This window comes from Pseudophryne corroboree, chromosome 6, assembly GCF_028390025.1.
Source record: "Pseudophryne corroboree isolate aPseCor3 chromosome 6, aPseCor3.hap2, whole genome shotgun sequence".
Lineage (NCBI taxonomy): Eukaryota > Metazoa > Chordata > Amphibia > Anura > Myobatrachidae > Pseudophryne > Pseudophryne corroboree.
Genome location: NC_086449.1, coordinates 685352318 through 685373097, shown reverse-complemented (window position 1 = coordinate 685373097; position 20780 = coordinate 685352318). Strand labels below are relative to the sequence as shown.

The window sequence follows — 20780 nt, the reverse complement described above, 5'->3', positions numbered from 1 at the left end:
GACAGGGTCTGCCACACGACTGTGGCTGAAATGATTGGTTTGTTTGGGTCCCACCAAAGAAGAAGCAATTAATCCCCTCACCAAAAAATAAGTAATTAATCTCTCCTTGCACAAACTGGCTCTACAGAGGCAAGATGTCATCCTCATCCTCCAACTCCTCACCCCTTTCAGTGTGTACATCCTCACATAGTATTAATTCATCCCCAGTGGAATCCACCATCACAGGTCCCTGTGTACTTTCTGGAGGCAATTGCTGGTAAAGGTCTTCCTGGAGGAATTTATAATTTATTTAAATTTTTGTGGAAGTAACCTCCAACACCTATCGCTGACAAGGTTACCAAGTGCACTAAACACTCTTTCGGAGTACACACTGGAGGGGGGACAACTTAGGTTAAATAAAGCCAGTTTGGGCAAGTGCCTCCAAATTGCCTCTTTTTCCTGCCAGTATACATATGGAATTGCATCGTAAATGTCATGACTGGTGGCAGCAGCAGCTTCAGCACTACTACTAGGAACTGGAAGTGGTTCCTGATCTTCCACTATTTTTTCCTCCAAATTCTTGTTCTCTATTTCACAGGACAGCACCCCTTTATTATTATAACACACAGAACAGTGCCTCTTTATTTTAACAGCACCCCTGTATTTTTACAGCATACAATACAGGGCCAGTATACATTTATTTTCACTGCACCTTATGAATTTTTACAGTCAGCACCCCTGTATTTTCACTGCATACAGGAGGACAGTGCCCCTACACAGTGACAGCCAGGATAGCAACACCCATGTACAGTTGCAGCATCTCTAAAAGCACATGAAACACCAGAGACAGCCAGGACAGCACCTCTAACAGCACAGGGACACCACAGTGACAGGAACAGCACCCCTACAGAGCACGCACTGACCCCACCCGATGCCACCACCCACAGAGAGACAGAGGTCTGTCTCCCTCACTCTCCAAGTCTGGAGTGAAAATGGCGGTGATGCTCGGCTGTTTATACGGAATCCAAATCCTGCGAGAATCCGACAGCGGGTTGATGATGTTTTGCCTCGTTTTGGTTTCCGAGTCTGGTGGGAAGTCCCGAGCTGGACTCGGATTCAGGGTCGGAGCATGAAGTTCGGGCGGGGGAGGGGTGTTCGGTTCTCTGAGAACCGAACCCGCTCATCTCTAGTTTATACTTGAGATAATCTTTACCATTATCATATCTCAGGGTCTTGAGGCTCTCTGTATCTACTCAAGACTTTACTTCCGCTGGACCGCACAATAGATTGTATTAACTATTTCAAGTGGTGCTGCAGCTCTGCTTCCTGGCTTAGGAAATGGCTAAGAACTTTGTTTTCCTAATATACAGCTCTCACATATGGGTTTCTCTCTGTCGCTTTGTGTCCTTCTGTTCTGAAGACTGCACTTATCCAAGGCGACAAAGGGTTGTTCTAAGCCTTGGAGAGAGTTGTGAACGTAAATAAAGTACCAACCAATCAGCTACTAACGGTCATTTTTCAAACACAGGGCTCTATTTTCTAAGCCCTGGAGAAAGATACAGTGGAGAGAGATAAAGTACCAGCCAATCCGCTCCTAACTGTCATGTTACAGGCTGTGTTTGAAAAAAATGACAGTTAGGAACTAGTTGGCTGGTACTTTATATCCATCCACTTTATCTCTCTCTAAGACTCAGTAGATAGACCCCACAGTCTGTGACATGACAGTTAGGAGCTGGTACTTTATATCCATCCACTTTATCTCTCTCTAAGACTCAGTAGATAGACCCCACAGTCTGTGACATGACAGTTAGGAGCTGGTTGGTTGGTACTGTACTTTTTTTTTCCACTTTAGGTCTCTCCAAGGCTTAGTACATAGACCCCCAAATCTTCTATGACACCTGTTTACATACAATTGCTGACACCTTGCGCCTGTACTAAAAAAGGAGACTGCACTGATATATTCCACCAGCAAGTGTTAAACCAGCAAATCATAAAGTAGATTTAAAAGTTGTTTTAGTTTTATGAAAATGTTCACACAATACAGCGTCAATAAATGAGCATATGCATAAAAGTCTCATAGCTAGTACAGTATGTGTTGCAATCAGGGCCGGTTCAGGGGCTTCTTGCGCCCCGGGCGGCATTAGGGGGCGTGGCTTCATACAGGGGGCGTGGTCAGTTGCGCCCCCTGTACTGTAGTAGGATGTGCGGTGCGCGATGACGTCATCGCGCACCGCACAGCAAAGGTCCTCTCCACGGAGGAAAACTAGACGCTAAGCGTCTAGTTCCCTTCGTGGAGAGGACCTTTGCTGTGCGGTGCGCGATGACGTCAACGCGCACCGCACATCATTACAGTTAAGGTCCTCCAGGAAGGGAAACTAGACGCGTAGCGTCTAGTTTCCCTTCACAGCGGGCAGCCCACGAAGGGAAACTAGACGCATAGCGTCTAGTTTCCCTTCACAGGACAGCGGGACAGCGGGCAGCGGCAGCGGGGGGCACCACAGCAGCAGTGGATCTTGCCATGGTGCGGCGCCCTCCGGATGGCGGCGCCCCGGGCTAAAGTCCTGCTTGCCCGTGGCAAGATCCGCTACTGGTTGCAATAATTACCAAGAATTACCAGAGTATCAAAAAAGCTCTTATTCCTTTGCAGCACCAAACATTTTAATCTGCAACAGTGTATAATATAAAAAAGAGAGACCTTGGATAGGACTGTAGCAACTATCCTTTGGGATAAATATTATTATTTATTTATTACCAGTTATTTATATACCACACACATATTCCGTAGTGCTTTACAGAGAGAATATTTGCCCATTCACATCAGTCCCTGCCCCAGTGGAGTTTACAATCTATATTCCCTACCACATGTACACGCGCACACATTCACGCTAGGGTTGATTTTGTGGGGAGCCAATTAACCTACCAGTATATTTTTGGATTGTGGTAGGAAACCGGAGTACCTGGAGGAAACCCACGCAAGTACGGGGAGAATATATAAACAGGGGTAGTCAGTGTCTAGCTTGTGAAATTACCGTGGCATCCCAGTAATGTCACTGTTATATTTGGCAGGCACCCAGTGCTCGCAGTGTGAAAATGCAATGAAAGCCCTGTGCCAGGCAGCCTGGGAGAGATAAGCCACCATTTTCTGAGGTGAGGCTCATCACTATTGTTACATGTCATAGCCACTAAGCAGCGTGCAGTCACACACAAAACTGTGCATGTACCCTAACCCACCCCACCACCAGCTTTTTGTGCCCACACCACACCCCCATTGCTGATGTCACCTCACAGCGAGTTACTAATCCCTAGCACAATTTCAGATCAGAATTGTGTGTTGTATGTGTGGAGTAACCACCCAGAGGGTTAAGTTAGGGTATTTCGGATACGGTATTATGGTTGGTGTAGCAATTTGGATTAGAGTATTAGGGTTAGGTGGTGTTAGGAATAGGGTATTACGGTTGGTGTAGCAGTTTGGGTTAGTGTATTAGGGTTAGGGATAGGGCATTAGGGATGTGTAGGGTTTAGCCTAGGGCTGGCCAAACTGATCCTCGAAATCTACCAACAGTTCACATCTTCCAGACCACCTAGCTGGTGCACAAGTGTAGTCATTACTAACTGTTACATTTCCAAATGTGCTGCATTCATTCCTAACTGACACATTCCACAGATCCACAGGTGGTCTGGAAAACATGAACTGTTGGTAGATCACCCCTGGTTTAGCGGATTAGATTCAAGGTTAGGGTAGTAGGGTTAGGGGGTTATGGGTAGGGTGGGGTTTGGGGTTAGGGATGAGTTAGTGTCAGGATTACATTAAAATGCTATGTGTCCTGGATTTACAGATCTACATATTTTTGCATAGATTCAGGCCCAGGCCCACAGTTTTCAACTGCTATGTAAGGTGGAATTGCAGTCTCCTTTACTCGCTCATCTATACACCTAGATCCTGTCCAGTTAAGAAATACAAGGTCCTGAACCAATAATCCTAAATATGCAGCCAACCGATTTACTTGGGACTAGTGACAATGTTGTGAAGTGATGTTCTATGGGGTTCGGTATGTTTGACCGCTGCACAGGATGCCAAATATCATTATCCTGACATCGGCATCCCGAGCGGTAGAATGCCGGCAGGGTAGTGAGCTTAACGAAGCCCCTTGTGGGCTCGCTGCGCTCGCCATGCTGCGGGCTCGGTGACCGACCTACGCTTGCCATAGGTTCTCAGGTTCTATTCTCCCTCTATGGGTGTCGTGGGCACCTATAAAGTGGGAATGACCTAACTCGTCGGTATGGTGCCCTCGTCGGGATCCCGGCGTCTGTATTGTGACAGCCGGGATCCCGACGAGCGCTATGTTAACCGCATACCATTCTATGATAGGATGACAAATGTTTGGATACACAAAATGGTTTCATCCACTGTATGTGGGCGGTTGTTTTATTTTAAATGTGACAGGTTTCAAGTCTACTTCCAAAAGACCTAGAGCCTGATTCAGATTTTTGCACAATGCCAATATTCAGGCAACCGAGCGATTATTGATATGATCATGAGGTCTAAATCCGGTTCTGGTCAAACACTATAGGGCTCAGATTAAATATGGAAGGGTCCACTACAAAATGTACTGCCAGGTACAGTACTTTGGTCAAGTTAGCAAGACTGACTATAACCAATCATTTGCATTAATAAACCAACATGAGGCAATCAAAATCTGTTTCTAGGTATTCATACATTTCTGTAGTATAATACCCCTTTCACACCGCACAAATAACCCGGTATCGACCCGGCATATTGCCGGCTCGACACGGGTCAGTGTGCAGTGTGAAAGTGCCATGTCAGATTTCCTGGGTCACCTGACCTGGTAATTCAACCCGGGTTATAAGCAGTGTAATTCCCGGGTTGATTACCGGGTCAGTGGCTCTGTAAATGGATTCCCAGGTCGAGACGATCCGGGACCCATTTACAAGATAGGGAGAGGCGGCACTGAGATGAGCTCATCTCCCAGCGCCACCTCCACCTCCGCCCTGCTGCCGGCTTCACCCCACTGCCACTATGGCAACCGACCCGGCAATATGCCGGGTCTGGAAGCCAACAGAAAGAGGTAGGAGAGTCTCCAATGCCGAATCCCACCCGGGAAGGACCCGTTTCTAATTCCCGGGTGGGATCCGGCATTGGAGATGTGGAAGGGGTATAAGTGAACAATTTGCAATGGTAAAGAAAGCCATAGCAGTGGACAGTGAATCATATCAAAGTGCAGTGTAGAAGTCCTTTCATCATTTATTTTTATGTTTGTAGGAGGAACTTTTGAGTGTCAGTGTCATTAATTCTGCCATAAATAACAAGCAGGAGCGAGCAAAATGCTATTCAAATGGAGCAGGTGGAAGTGGTGTCCCATAACTGACTTAAATTATAAACAGCCATGCAATAGACTGAACAAATAGTAAGCATATCAAATCACAAGGGGCTAGTGATATCATGGGAGGTGATCACGAGACTTCCTGCCGGTCACAATGCCAACGGCGGAATACCAACAGACAGTGAAATGCCACTGCCAGAATACCGGCGCCACAAGCTTTTCTCCCTCTATGGGCGTCCATGACACCCATAGAGGGAGAATATAACCCGTGGCGTGCCTGTAGTGTGGCGAGCATAGTGAGCCCGCAAAGGGGCTTTCTAATGCTCGCCCGCTGGTGGCCGGGATCATGAATGGTGTATGAGGTTTAATGTGGAAAAATGTAAAGTTATGCACTTTGGGACTAAGAATAAACATGCAACCTACCAATTAAATGGGGAAATAATAGGGGAAACTGTATTAGAAAAGAATTTGGGGGTGGTCATTGATAGTAGATTTAGCAGCAACACACAATGTCAACGTGCAGCAACAAAGGCAAATAAGGTGTTATCATGCATAAAACGGGATGAGAGCGTAATCCTGCCACTGTACAAATCATTGGTTCGGCCGCATCTTGAGTATTGTTTACAGTTCTGGGCACCACACTATAAAAAAGACATATTAGAACTTAAAAAGGTTCAGGGGCGAGCTACCAAATTGATTAAGGTGTTGGAGACACTGGACTATGAGGAGAGGCTTTCTAGGTTAGATATGTTTACACTAGAAATGAGACGACTAAGAGGAGAAATTATTAATATTTACAAATATATAAAGGTGCAATATGCGGAGCTATCATGTGAGTTGTTTACTAAGAAACCTCTAAACCCACTAAGGCGTGAGTAGAGAAAATGTTGTACTCAGCGCAGGAAGGGATTCTTCACTGTAAGGGCAATATGAATATGGAATTCACTGCCAGAGAAGGTTGTAATGGCGGTCTCAGTCCATGCGTTTAAAAATGGGTTAGACAGCTTTCTAATGGAAAAAGATATACAAAGATATATAGCCTTTAACCATGATAGATTAGGGAATGCAATATAATTCAGGTTGAACTTGATGGACTACTAGTCTTTTTTCAACCACACCTACTATGTTGCTATGTATGTATTCCGATATCACTTATACTGGGTACACACTAAGGGGGTAATTCCAAGTTGATCGCAGCAGGATTTTTGATAGCAGTTGGTCAAAACCATGTGCACTGCAGGGGAGGCAGATATAACATGTGCAGAGAGAGTTAGATTTGGGTGGGGTGTGTTCAATCTGCAATCTAATTTGCTGTTGTTAAATAAAGCAGCCAGTATTTACCCTGCACAGAAACAAAATAACCCACCCAAATCTAACTCTTTCTGCACATGTTATATCTGCCTCCCCTGCAGTGCACATGGTTTTGACCAACTGCTATCAAAAATCCTGCTGCGATCAACTTGGAATTACCCCCTATGTGTACCCAGCCTGACATTGCTAACTCTGGAACCTGGCATACTAAAGCATACACACTAGCCGATGCTGGCAGCAGCATATTGTTAGCGGCGGCCGGTGCTCCATTTAGCTGCCTGGCCACACTAACAATATCAACAGATTGCCGAACATGTTTAGCCGACTAGAAATATTGTTGATGACACGCAGGAGCGTGCATCTTAAATGACATAGTGTATAAAGTGTACAATATGAACAATTTATTGTTACGACACACCTTGTAACGATAAATTGTCTATAATACGCATAGTGTGTACCCAGCTTAAGGCATGTGATACAAACTTTCTAATAATTTAATAAACTACAGATATGTCCTCATATATCTTTTCTGCAGTTACCTCAGGCAGCCCTTCTTAGTACACCAGGTAGCATGAGAATCTTCTAGTGTCGAATGACTGCTGATTAATTTGATATATTGGGCAGCACAGATGGTGTAATGGTTAGCATCAAGGGCGTAGCTACCATAGGTGCAGGGAGTGCAGCTGCTATGGGGCCCAGAGATGAGAGGGGCCCACCTGCCCTGTCACTATTACATGTGTTATATAGATGTTTCACCATTCCTACCATAGATACATAGGGACTCTTACAAACTTTTGCCATGGGGCCTACAAATATCTAACTGGGAACCAAACTTGCCCGAACTTGGGGATCCGAGCCCAGAGCCGAGTCAGGCTCGATTTTGCGAAAATGAGGCAAAACGTCAACATCCCGCTGTCGGATCTCGCGGGTTTTGGATTCTATATATAGTCTCGGTGATCAGTGCCATCTTCACTCAGGACTTGGAGAGCGCACAGTAAGGACCTGTTTTTTTCTGTGCTGTGTGCTGTTAGGGAAGGAGCATGCAGGGAGAGTACAAAGGGGGGCAGAAGAGAGCAGAAGGGTTGTTTTACAGGAGAGTTGAGTTGGGTGTGCTGTCACTGTGTTAGGGCTCTGCTTAGTAGCATACTGTGGATGTGGATGTATAGGACCAGGTGTTCTCTGTCTATAAGGGGCTGTGTACTGCCGTCCACTACTGCTATATATCCTCTGCGTGTGATCCAGAGCAGAAAATATATTTCTGTTGGTGCGTCACTCTGACAACTAGTACTGCGGCTGCCGTACACTACTGTCTGTCTGTCTGTCTGTCTGTCTATCTTATCCTGCGCTGGTGTCAGAAATTAGCACAGCAGCACCTCATGGTGGAACCCCTGTTAGTGGGAACCAAACAATTAACATACACAACAACAACAACAACAACAACAACAAAAAACAGTAGGCGCTATAAACAATGGGATTGTTCCCTCAATTGATACAACAAAAAAAAGAAAAGAAATTAATGGATTCAGTATAGTATATCCATATTTAGGAAAAAATGCACATTGATGTTGTCCCATTGTTGTTATTTGAATTGTTTCTTTGTGAGTCACCAATTTATTCCAATACGATGAGTGGAATATCCTGGAATTATACCATCTCACCAGAGATGACAATTTCTAACAGCATGACTCAAGTACTGTAGCACTGTGCCTAAAATGCACAATAAAAAGGACAGTGGAATACAGTACATTAAAATAATTTCGGAGAAATCGCAAAAATACATTTGTCATTAAAAATAGTATATCAGCAGTGGCGCACACAGGGGGGTTTCCGAGTACCTGGAAACCCCCCATGAAGAGTTGAATTTCTATTTTGAGACGGACACAGCTGTGTCTCTGTCTCAACAAAAGCCGCGACCGCGTTCGCGATTGCGATCGCCTCGGCGGAGCTGTAGCAGCAGAGAGCTATTGAGCTCTCTGCTTACATAATGTCCCTGGGCCCGTGGGAGCTGCTGGCTGCGCATGCTCAGCCACAGCAGCTCCCTCCGTCCTCTCACACTGCTCTCAGCGCCTGGTGGATTATATATAATGCTGTATATGTAAGTGTGAAGTCTATGTCCATGTGTGACTGTATTTGTATGTTTGTATGTATGTGTTTGTGTGTGTGTGTTTGTGTATGTACGGTATGTATGTATTGTGTGTTTGTGTATGTACTGTATATATGAATGTGTGCTATATATGTATGTGCATGTGTGTGTGTATGTATGTGTGTATATATATATATATATATATATATATATATACACAGATGGAGCCATGCTAATTGTGGCTCCATCTGCGACTGAGTGCGCCCAGTGAATGAGAGCGTCTCTGTGCGCTCGCCAGCGTGCCTGGGCGGAGGCACGCCCAGGCACGCTGGGCACCCCCCTCTTGCGATGTAGCCATGCTAAATGAGCATGGCTCCATCTGTATAAATATTTGTATATACATATATATATATATATATATATGTGTATGTGTGTGTGTATATATATATATATATATATATATATTACAAATACATGGATATATGCACACACACCCACCCACGGAAACCCCTCTCGCTAAATCCTGCGTTTGCCCCTGCCGGAGTGTACTGTAGTAGAATATCAGTAGTGATAAAATGATAGGCTACATGCTTTATTTGTCCTGATGTGGAGTTGCTGTTTTATACACAGCATACAGTAATACACTCATGACTGATCTGAAACATGATACTCACATTGTGTCTGAGGGTAGGGGTCATGTACAGTATCCATACTTGCCTACTCTCCCGGAAGCTGCGTGAGGCTCCCATTTTTTGGGTAGCCCCCCGCACCCCCGGAAGAGTAGGCAGGTCTCCCGCATCCTGCTCGCATCCTAGTGATGCCGGCAGGATGGAGAGATACTCTCCTGAGTTTGCAGGTCCGTGGAGTGGTGTCAGAAATTAGCACAGCAGTACCTCATTGTGGAACCCCTGTTAGTGGGAACCAAACAATTAACATACACAACAACAACAGCAAAAACAGTGGGCGCTATAAACAATGGGATTGTTCCCTCAATTGATACAAAAAAAAAAAGAAAAGAAATGAATGGATTCAGTATAGTATATCCATATTTAGGAAAAAATGCACATTGATGTTGACCCATTGTTGTTATTTGAATTGTTTCTTTGTGAGTCACCAATTTATTCCAGTACGATGAGTGGAATATCCTGGAAATATACCATCTCACCAGAGATGACAATTTCTAACAGTATGACTCAAGTACTGTAGCACTGTGCCTAAAAGGCACAATAAAAAGGACAGTGGAATACAGGGGTAGATGTATAACCTGGAGAAGGCATAAGAAAGTGATAAACCAGTTATAAAGCAGTGTTAAGTGCAAGGTGATAATGCACCAGCCAATCAGCTCCTAACTGTTAATTTACATATTGGAGCTGATTGGCTGGTATGTTTATCACCTTGCACATATCACTGGTTTATCACTTCCTTATGCCTTCTCCAGGTTGATACATCTGACCCACAGTACACTAAAATAATTTCTGAGAAATCGCAAAAATACATTTGTTATTAAAAACAGTATATCCGGAGTGTACTGTAGTAGAATATCAGTAGTGATAAAATTATAGGATACATGCAGTATTTGTCCTGATGTGGAGTTGCTGTTTTATACACAGCATACAGTAATACACTCATGACTGATCTGAAACATGATACTCACATTGTGTCTGAGGGTAGGGGTCATGTACAGTATCCACACTTGCCTACTCTCCCGGAAGCTGCGTGATGCTCCCATTTTTTGGGTAGCCCCCCGCACCCCCGGAAGAGTAGGCAGGTCTCCCGCATCCTGCTCGCATCCTAGTGATGCCGGCAGGATGGAAAGATACTCTCCTGAGTTTGCAGGTCCGTGGAGTGGGGAAGGAGTTAAAATGACGCGATAATGTCACAGCCCGGCCCCGCCCCCTGAAGTCTCCTGCAGCGTTTCCTCTCCAGGCTTCTCCCGGAGAGGAGAAATTAAAAATAGGTAAGTATGGTATAAACCCAAACTTACAGATGTGTCCACTATTACCTTTCTGAAAAAAGTATCATGGCCTGCCGTTCATGGCACGAGATAAGATTTCCTCTTAAGATATAGACGGCAAGCCATGTGTATCTCCTCTGAAATATAGTGCAGTACCACTTTTCAGACAGCAGGTGGCATTTTCAGAAACTGAGCAAGCAGAAAGTCTGATAAAGAGATTCTAGAGGGAGTAGTTCAGACCTGATTCTAGCAGCATTTTATTTGCAAATGGGCAAAACCATGGGGGTCATTCCGAAATGATCGCACGCTAGGTTGTTTTACAGCGGTGCGATCAGGTCGAAACTGCACATGCGTATGCACCTCAATGCGCATGTGCGTCGTACGGGTACAAAGCGGATCATTGCTGAGCAATGGATTTAACGAAGAATCGATTCGCACAGCAGATCGCAAGGAGATTGACAGGAAGAGGGCATTTGTGGGTGGCAACTGAACGCTTTCTGGGAGTGTTTGGAAAAACGCAGGCGTGTCCAAGCGTTTGCAGGGCAGGTGTCTGACGTCAATTCCGGACACGAACAGGCTAAAGTGTTTGCCCCGAATTTACATCAGACACCCACCCTGCAAACGCATTGACACACCTGCGTTTTTCCAAACACTCCCAGAAAATGGTCAGTTGACATCCACAAATGTTTTCTTCCAGTCAATCTCCTTGCGATTGTCTGTGCGAATGGATTATTCATTAAATCCATTGCTCAGCAACGATCCACTTTGTACCTGTGCGACGCGCCTGCGTATTGCGGGGCACACACATGCGCAGTTATGTCCTGATCGCAGCTCAGCAAAACAACCTAGCGTGCAATCAGGCCTGCATGACCCCCATGGTTTTGCCCATCTGCTAACAAAATTGCAGCTATGGGGTGTCATTCCGAGTTGATCGTAGCCCTGCAAAATTTTGCAGGGCTACGATCAGGAACAGAGACATGCGGGGGATGCCCAGCACAGGGCCAGTCCGCCCCGCAGGTCAGTTACGCCCCCCCCTGCAGAAGTGCAAAAGTATTGCACAGCGGAGATGCTTTTGTACTTCAGGAGTAGCTCCCGGCCAGCGCAGCTTTAGCGTGCTGGCCGGGAGCTACTCATTACTACACGGCCCGCAGCGGCTGGTCAGCAGCAGCGATCGGGTCAGAATGACCCCCATGAGCCGTATGTGCAGGGCAATTTATCCATCATGCACACGGGAATATCAGCTGCAGCAGCTAATTGTGAAGTATTAATATTTTTCAAATACATCTCTCATACTAACTTCCAACATGTACCTGGCTCAATGTTGCCTATATGTTTAAAAAAATCTTTTTCCTTGTGATTGATAATGTGCTGATGAAGAGTTCATACAAACTCCACACAGAGATTCAATATAGAAATTATGATACTAACTAAAAGGCACTATTGATACTTGTCATTTTTTGCAATTGTTTGGTGGTTAAGGTGTGAGTAGAGAGAATTTTTGGTATTTCAATACCACATATATTTCACTGGGATCCGGTCTGAAGATCGACAGTGTCTGCCATACAAGTGGGTGCTGCGTCTGTCTGCCACAAATCGGTCCAGCGCTGAGGCTGTGTTGCCATAATAAGTCACTGGGTGCTCTGTGTGCCATACACGTGGGTGCTGCACCTGTCTGCCACAAATCGGTCCAGCGCTGAGGCTGTGTTGCCATAATAAGTCACTGGGTGCTCTGTCTGCCATACAAGTGGGTGCTGTGCCTGTCTGCCACAAATCAGTCCTGTGCTTGGGCTGTGCTCCATAATAAGTCACTGGGTGCTCTGTCTGCCATACAAGTGGGTGCTGTGCCTGTCTGCCACAAATCAGTCCTGTGCTTGGGCTGTGCTCCATAATAAATCACTGGGTGCTCTGTCTGCCATACAAGTGGGTGCTGTGCCTGTCTGCCACAAATCAGTCCTGTGCTTGGGCTGTGCTCCATAATAAATCACTGGGTGCTCTGTCTGCCATACAAGTGGGTGCTGTGCCTGTCTGCCACAAATCAGTCCTGTGCTTGGGCTGTGCTCCATAATAAATCACTGGGTGCTCTGTCTGCCATACAAGTGGGTGCTGTGCCTGTCTGCCACAAATCAGTCCAGTGCTTGGGCTGTGCTCCATAATAAGTCACTGGGTGCTCTGCCTGCCATACAAGTGGGTGAAGAAACATGAGACCCAGGGCCTGATCAGCCATAAGGCTGCAGCCTGGATAGCTGAGTCCTGGGGGGGCGCAGCACTGGCACAATAGATGCTTAGGCTCTACCTACTACTGGAAGCTGCAGATTCCATGCAGATCGCATTGGAAGACGGCCCTTATAGGAGACAGATGCCAGGGGTATTACTAGACCATTACCCAGCGCTACCCAGAATGAGCATGTAACCCCCTGGCTCTAAGCATATAACCCCTATGGCAAAAAGCATATGTAACCCCTGGCAACGAGCATGTAACCCCTGGCCACGAGCATGTGACCGGGTCAGACTTCCGGTCAGCAGAGTCAAGGATGCCGGTGGCTTCTCCTCCCACCTCTAGCCACCAACAGCACCGTGGGCAGCTACATGGACATCTGTATGTGCAGGGCAATTTATCCATCAGGCACACGGGAATATCAGCAGTGGCAGCTAATTGTGAAGTATTAATATATCTCCAATACATGTGGGAGTGCCAGTAGTGTCCTCGGTGCAGAGGTGTAGGTGGTGTAATCAGTGCAGGAGGGCTGGCAGTATCCCCAGTGCAGGAGTGTCAGTAGTGCGGGAGATGTCCTCCTTGCACTTGGTTGATGGTACAGTGGACACTTCTGGCACTCCCGCACTGCCAGCACCCCACTGCCCTCTTTTTTGGAGGCACAAGTATTATTTATATATTTTTAAAAAGATTATTATTATATATATATATATTTTTTTTAATGGGATGGGAAAAAAAACCCCAAAAATTGCGTGGGGTCCCCCCTCCAAAGCATAACCAGCCTCGGGCTCTTCGAGCCAGTCCTGGTTCTAAAAATCCATGGGGAAAATGGACAGGGCATCCCCTGTATTTTTAAAACCAGCACCGGGCTCTGTGCCTGGTGCTGGTGCAAAAAATACGGGGGACAAAAAGAGTAGGGGTCCCCCGTATTTTTTACACCAGCATCGGGCTCCACTAGCTGGACAGATAATGCCACAGCCAGGGGTCACTTTTATACAGTGCCCTGCGGCCATGGCATTAAATATCCAACTAGTCACCCCTGGCCAGGGTACCCTGGGGGAGTGGGGACCCCTTCAATCAAGGGGTCCACCCCCCAGCCACCCAAGGGCCAGGGGTGAAGCCCGAGGCTGTCCCCCCATCCAAAGGCTGCGGATGGGGGGCTGATAGCCTTGAGAAAATTGAAAGAATATTGTTTTTTCCAGTAGTACTACAAGTCCCAGCAAGCCTCCCCCGCAAGCTGGTACTTGGAGAACCACAAGTACCAGCATGCGGGAGAAAAACGTGCCCGCTGGTACCTGTAGTTCTAATGGAAAAAAAATACCCAAATAAAAACAGGAGACACACACCGTGACAGTAAAACTTTATTTCACACATGTCGACACACACATACTTACCTATGTTGACAGTGGCGTAACTAGAAATTTATCTCCCCCAAGCCAAAAACTTCTTCGGCGCCCCCCCCCCCCCATCCCCCATAATTGGGAGGAATAAAGGGGTAAATATGCGTGCGCCAGCAAAAAAGGGGGCGTGGATTCGTTGGGATGGGCGTGGTTTCGTTGGAATGGGCGTGGCATTGCAGGAAAAGACTACCTTATACCCCAGTTTTGCAACCTGCACGCCCAGACGTTGGCCACCACAGGAAAGAAAAATAATCCTGATTCATGCCCCTTACATTATTTGTAATTTTTCCTCCTTATAGTAATGCCCAGTATACATTATGCCACATACTGCAATGGCCCTTAGACAGTATGCCACACACAATAATGCACATGACACAGTATGTACACACCATAATGCCCCTGACACATTATGCCACACACCGTAATGCCTGTGACACATTATGACAGGAATCGCAATGCCCGTTATACATTATGCTACACACTGCACTGCCCCTGATACATTATAGCACATACAATGTCTGTGACACATTATGACACACACTGCAATGTCCGTGATACATTATACCACACACTGCAATGCCCGATACATTATAGCACATACAATGCCTGTGACACATTATGCCACACACTGCAATGACCTTGAGACATTATACCACAATGCCCGTGATATAGTATACCATACACCGTAATGCCTGTGACACATCGCAATGCCCGTTATACCCTATGCCACACACCGCAATGTCCGTTATATATTATGCCACACTGCAATGACCCTGAGACATTATACCACATACCACAATGCCCGTGATATAGTATACCACACACCGTAATGCCTGACACATTATGACACACACCGCAATGACCGTGATACATTATGCCACACACTGCAATGACCCTGAGACATTATACCACATATCACAATGCCCGCGATATAATATACCATACACCGTAATGCCTGTGACACATTATGACACACACCGCAATGTCCGTGATACATTATGCCACACACCGTAATGCCCATTACACATTAAGTCCTACAGTAAGGCTTCTAATTACTTTTCAATTACCTGCTCGTTGTCAGGGGTTTCATGCACTGGGTGTCATGCTCGTTGCCAGGGGTTTTATGCTCTTGGTTCCATGCACGGTGCCAGGGGTTTTCATGCTCAGGGTGTCATGCTCGTTGCCAGGGGTTTCATGCACTGGGTGTCATGCTCGTTGCCAGGGGTTTCATGCACTGGGTGTCATGCTTGTTGCCAGGGGTTTCATGCACTGGGTGTCATGCTCGTTGCTAGGAGGTAGTCCTTGTTGCTAGGGCTGTGCTCCCAGTGCCACATATGTCTCCAGTGCCAGATATTCCCCCACGGTGCCAGGTACTCACATGCCCCCAGTGCCAAATATAGCCCCCCCCCATGTGCCAGGTACACATATACCTCCCCAGTGCCACATTATCCCCAGTGCCAGATATTCCCCCACAGTGCCACATTTGCCCCCAGTGCCAAAATATGCCCCAGTGCCAGATATTCCCCCCCAGTGCCACATATGCCCCGTGCCAGATATTCCCCCCCCAGTGCCACATATTGCCCCCCCCCAGTGCCACATATGCCCCAGTGCCAGATATCCCCCCCCGTGCCACATATGCCCCAGTGCCAGATATTCCCCCCCAGTGCCACATATGCCCCGTGCCAGATATTCCCCCCCAGTGCCACATATTGCCCCCCCCAGTGCCACATATGCCCCAGTGCCAGATATCCCCCCCCCGTGCCACATATGCCCCAGTGCCAGATATTCCCCCCAGTGCCATAAATGTCCCCAGTGCCAGATATTCTCTCCCCCCCCCTCCCTGCCAAATATGCCCCCAGTGCCAGATATTCCCCCCAGTGCCATAAATGTCCCCAGTGCCAGATATTCCCCCCAGTGCCATAAATGTCCCCAGTGCCAGATATTCCCCCATTGCCAGATATGCCCCCTCAGTGCCAGATATGCCCCCTCAGTGCGTCGTTCCCCCCCCCCCTTCCTCCTCCGCCGCCGCAGCCGCCGCCGCTCCCCTGCTGTTAGGAGGGACACAGAGGGCACAGTGCGCGCCTCTCCTGTGTCTCCGGCGGCCGCGGGTCATTGTAATAAAGGAAGTGCTCACGAACGGCACTTCCTTTATGAGACCCGCGGCCGCCGGAGACCCAGGAGGGACACAGGAGAGGCGCGCACTGTGCCCTCTGTGTCCCTCCTAACAGCAGGAAGGAAACGAGACCGCAGACTGACATGCGGACGCTCGTCCGCATGTCAGTCTGCACTAAATCAGTGGCGCCCCCGCAGCCCCTCGCCCCCAAGCCACCGCGAGGGCTGCGGGGGCAGTAGTTACGCCACTGTATGTTGACTGTTTTCTGCCCAGCGATATCGGTGATCACACGGGCTCAGCAAGATCACTCAGCACACAGAGCTGCACCAGCGATGTGTGCTGAGCGATCTGTCACTGCCCGTGTTTGCAATAGAGAAAACATGGGTGATGACTAGATCTTTCAAGCATGCAGGGACGCACATCACTATCGCTATAGTCCATACACACATAGAGATTTGTGCTGTATTTCTAAGTGACTCAGCAAATCAATTAGAAAAGCAGCCCAAATCGCTATGTGTGTGTGATCGTATTCAGGTCATTCTGATGTACAGTATTGCCAGCTTTAGAGTCCAGTTCTTAATTGTGTAGGTGTGAAAATCTCAGTGTGAGAGGCCTTTGAAGTAGATTCCTTGGGGAATAGAGTTACAGCACAGTAACGTGTATTCTGGGTGGGGGAAGGGCTGCTTTCCTGGAATTTGAAATAAACAGTGAACTTTTAGCAATTCAGAGCCTCAGTTTATTAATGCAAAAATTGGGGTTATTTGTTACTCAGAGCACAGAGGTGAATGAAGTCTAAAGTGACATTAAAGAATAAGTTAATTAAAACCTAATAGTGCTACAAGGTAATGGAACATATTATAAGACTTTGCAATGATAAAATAATTCCAACTAAATAGTATAAATATACTGTAAGTTAGACAAAACTGAATGCAATCACTTGGATGCTTTGTACAATCCATACACAATTACAAAATACAGTGTTGCAGAGGTGACTACTTTTTTTTTTTAAACAATTTTCAAGATTGCATAACAAATGTAATACTAGGGTGAAGTACATGTTACAGATAAAATATAACAAATTAATTAATTTAAGCAGGTAGTCTAATTTTGATATTTCAAGCATTTGCAGAAAGGATGAGTACGATAGGTAAAGGGCCCTTTATGCAAATTCTATGCATTATTCGTTTGCGTACTGTCTTTTTTGATGTGTCGACATATGGCCTGTCGACCAATATTGGTCGACCTAATGACTGTTGACCTTCTTTTTGTCGACAATATGATCCATTCCAATTACATGCAGCTGGCTTGTCCATTTCTTTCTATAATCACTGGCAGCACAGAAAATAAATGGTCTACATAATTATTACAGGTCTCCAATGTAAGTACGTTTTTCCAAAATGTATTGATGCCATCAATCAGTTGCTCTTTTGTCCTTGGCTTACATTGAGAACGAATATAACTTTTCATTTGAGACCACACTAGCTCGATAGGATTCATGTCCTGTGATCTGTGAAAAGTCAATAAAGGGAGAGAATTTAAATATGGAATATTTGGCATTTCATGCTTTACAGGAAGCATCAGTCTACAGGGCAAAACTGTACTTACTCTGGTGGTGTGCGTTACCAAATGATGCCTTTTTCCTCTATGAATTTGGCCGAAGCACTATGTTTTGGATCATTGTCCTGGAACATTCGATGTCCAGATGACCAATACTTTCTTACATACGGCACTAAAGTATCATTAATGATCATGGACTGGAAGAATGTTTTATCCATGATACCTGACGTAGAACAATAAAAAAAACAGGATTTTATATACCTACCAGTAAATCCTTTTCTCGTAGTCCATAGACTTACAGTAGTCACTGGACAGTAGTTCTAAATAGAAAATATTGAAAAACAACATAGTAATGTACATTACTACTGTACTTTATATGTACCTTCAAAAATTAAAATTGGTCCTGGGCCTCTGCGGGAGATACCACCCCACACATGTACTTTTAATGGGTGCTTTGGAGATGGCTTAAATGATAAATGGCCACGTTTGCGGAAGGACCTCCTTGCAAACCTCTCAAGTGCTACAGAAGTTTCATCTGTAAATATGACATTGTCAAAATTTTCTCCAATAGCAATCCATTGACGAGCCTGTTGAACTCTCTTTTCCTTGTTAACATCTCTAATCATGTGAGTCATCCTGTGAAAGGAATGTAAAATGGGATACAGTTTACAGTGGGAATAGGATAATTGAGCGTCCAAACTAAGATAATGTTAAAGAAAAATCAGATGCTGATTTCAGAGATGTAATTAGTTTACCGCACTGTATACAAACTGTATAGAAATTGTATTATAATTGTAATTGAAATTTCAATTTACTGTACAGTACCTAGCACCGGCATAAGTCCAACCAAGTTGCCTCCGCATTCTTTTTATGCTACTACAGGAGATGTCAAGGCCATACTCAGCTTGCAGAATACGACGGAGTTCTATGGCAGTAAGCTCATCATTATCAGCAGTCAGCTCATCTACTATTTTCTTGACTCTCCTAAAGTACAGTCGATGAAAAATTAGAGATTATAATCAAAATGTAAAGTACTATCTATAGTATATCTATGCCATATCAGCAAGAATACAGTATTGTCAAAGAGTTTAAATAAAAACAAATGACAAGGGTGTATCGTACTGTATGTGTATCGGCAGAGCCGGATTAAGACCATGGGGGGCCTGTGGCTCTTAATACTGTGGAGCCTCTAATAAAAAGAAGGCAGCTGAATATATATATATATATATATATATATATATATATGCAGCAGCTTAATGTGCTCCCCAAGCAGCACACGGCGGACCTCCTGACCTGCCCTGCACTACCGCACTGCAGCAGTGGCCACACAGACAGGACAGCTGAGCTGAGCGACGGCTCAGCTGTCCAATAATGTATGAATGAAGTAGCCAGTCATTGGATGGGCACGCAGGCTGCAGGGACTGGCTGCTTCATTCATATATTATTGGACAGCTGAGCTGTCGCTCAGCTCAGCTGTCCTACCTGTGCGGCCGCCTATGCAGCGAGGACGTGAGCCGGGAGCCCAGCACCGCAGATTGGATCGGAAGAGAGATCCGATCTGTGGTGTGGCAGGGGGCCCTTTGGAAAGGGGGGCCCGGGGTACGTACTCCCCCCCCCCCCTTTAATCTAGCTCTGTGTATCGGTGCTCTCTCCTCCAGCGATTTTGAGCTGAAAGCAGCTCCCTTTTGGTTGTTTGAGCTGCTTTTGTGAATAATGTTGAAAAGCATACCATATAGATGCCTCTGTTGAAGTCACAGTATTTGCGGTCATCCTCCTGGCTAATGCTCCTACCGGTAGCCTTTTAGTTGGAGTGGACATCTTATTCGCTTTAACCGCAATGTGACCGCTTGTCCTCCCGGCCGGTACTTTCACTCCTGGCCTTATCCGGAGTCAATGGGCAGATGGTTACACAGCCATTTCCCTGCTTTGGGGATGTGATTCAGCCAGCCAGCTGATGGATAATGATCCGCTGCAGTCTGTGTATGGAGATGGTGACAGACGCGTTTCCCAGCCTACTCAATAGCATCGGCCGCTTCCTCAATTTTTTTATTTTTTATGTGATGCCGGCCGGCACTAAGTATAATTGTGAAAAGGAATATTGATAGAAATAAAAATATTTTTTAAATATCCACAACAGATGTGTATAGCGCTCTCTCGATTGTTTTTTTCTCTAATTCAGATCTATTCACTTGCTAGCTATTTTTTGCAGCGCTGCGAACAGATAGACGCCACCTATAGGGGAGTGTACTTTAGCTTTGCAAGTGTGCGAACGCGTGTGCATCCGCCCTGTACAAAAACAGCTTGTGCAGTTTCTGAGTTGCTCTGACCTAACTCAGCCGCAGCGATCCCTTCAGCCTATTCAAGCCCGGAATTGACATCAGACACCCACCCTGCAAATGCCTCAACACGCCTGCGTTTTTCCAGACACTCCCAGAAAATGGTCAGTTGACACCCACAATCGCGCTCTTCCTATCAATCTCTTTGCGATCGGCTGTGCGAATGGATTCTTCGCTAGAACCAGTGCACAGCAACGATCCGCTTTGTACCCATACGACGTGCCTGGAAAAATTGACTACTGGGACCTACACACGTAGCGATTTAGGCTGCTTTTCTAAGTGATTTGAGTGAATCGCTTAGAAATTCAGCACAAATTGCTCTGTGCGTGGACTATAGCAATAGTGATGCGCATCCCCGCGCTTCACTATCGCCCATCTAGTTAGTTCAAGCATGTGTGAAAGATCTAGTCATCTCCCGTGTTTTCTCTATTGAGAACTCGTGCAGTGACAGATCGCTCAGCACACATTGTTGGTGCAGCGCTGTGTGCTGAGC

At 46.1% G+C, this 20780-nt stretch overlaps 1 long non-coding RNA gene across 1 annotated transcript; it reads right to left on the bottom strand.

Annotated features, from left to right (window-relative positions):
- Positions 1-17680: 17680 nt before the first annotated feature.
- On the bottom strand, positions 17681-18460 carry LOC134935576 (uncharacterized). The gene is made up of 3 exons (XR_010180263.1): positions 18334-18460; positions 18000-18174; positions 17681-17901 (listed from the first exon to the last, which is right to left on the bottom strand). It is a non-coding gene; the product is annotated as an uncharacterized LOC134935576 (long non-coding RNA).
- Between the last annotated feature and the right edge of the window lie 2320 nt (positions 18461-20780).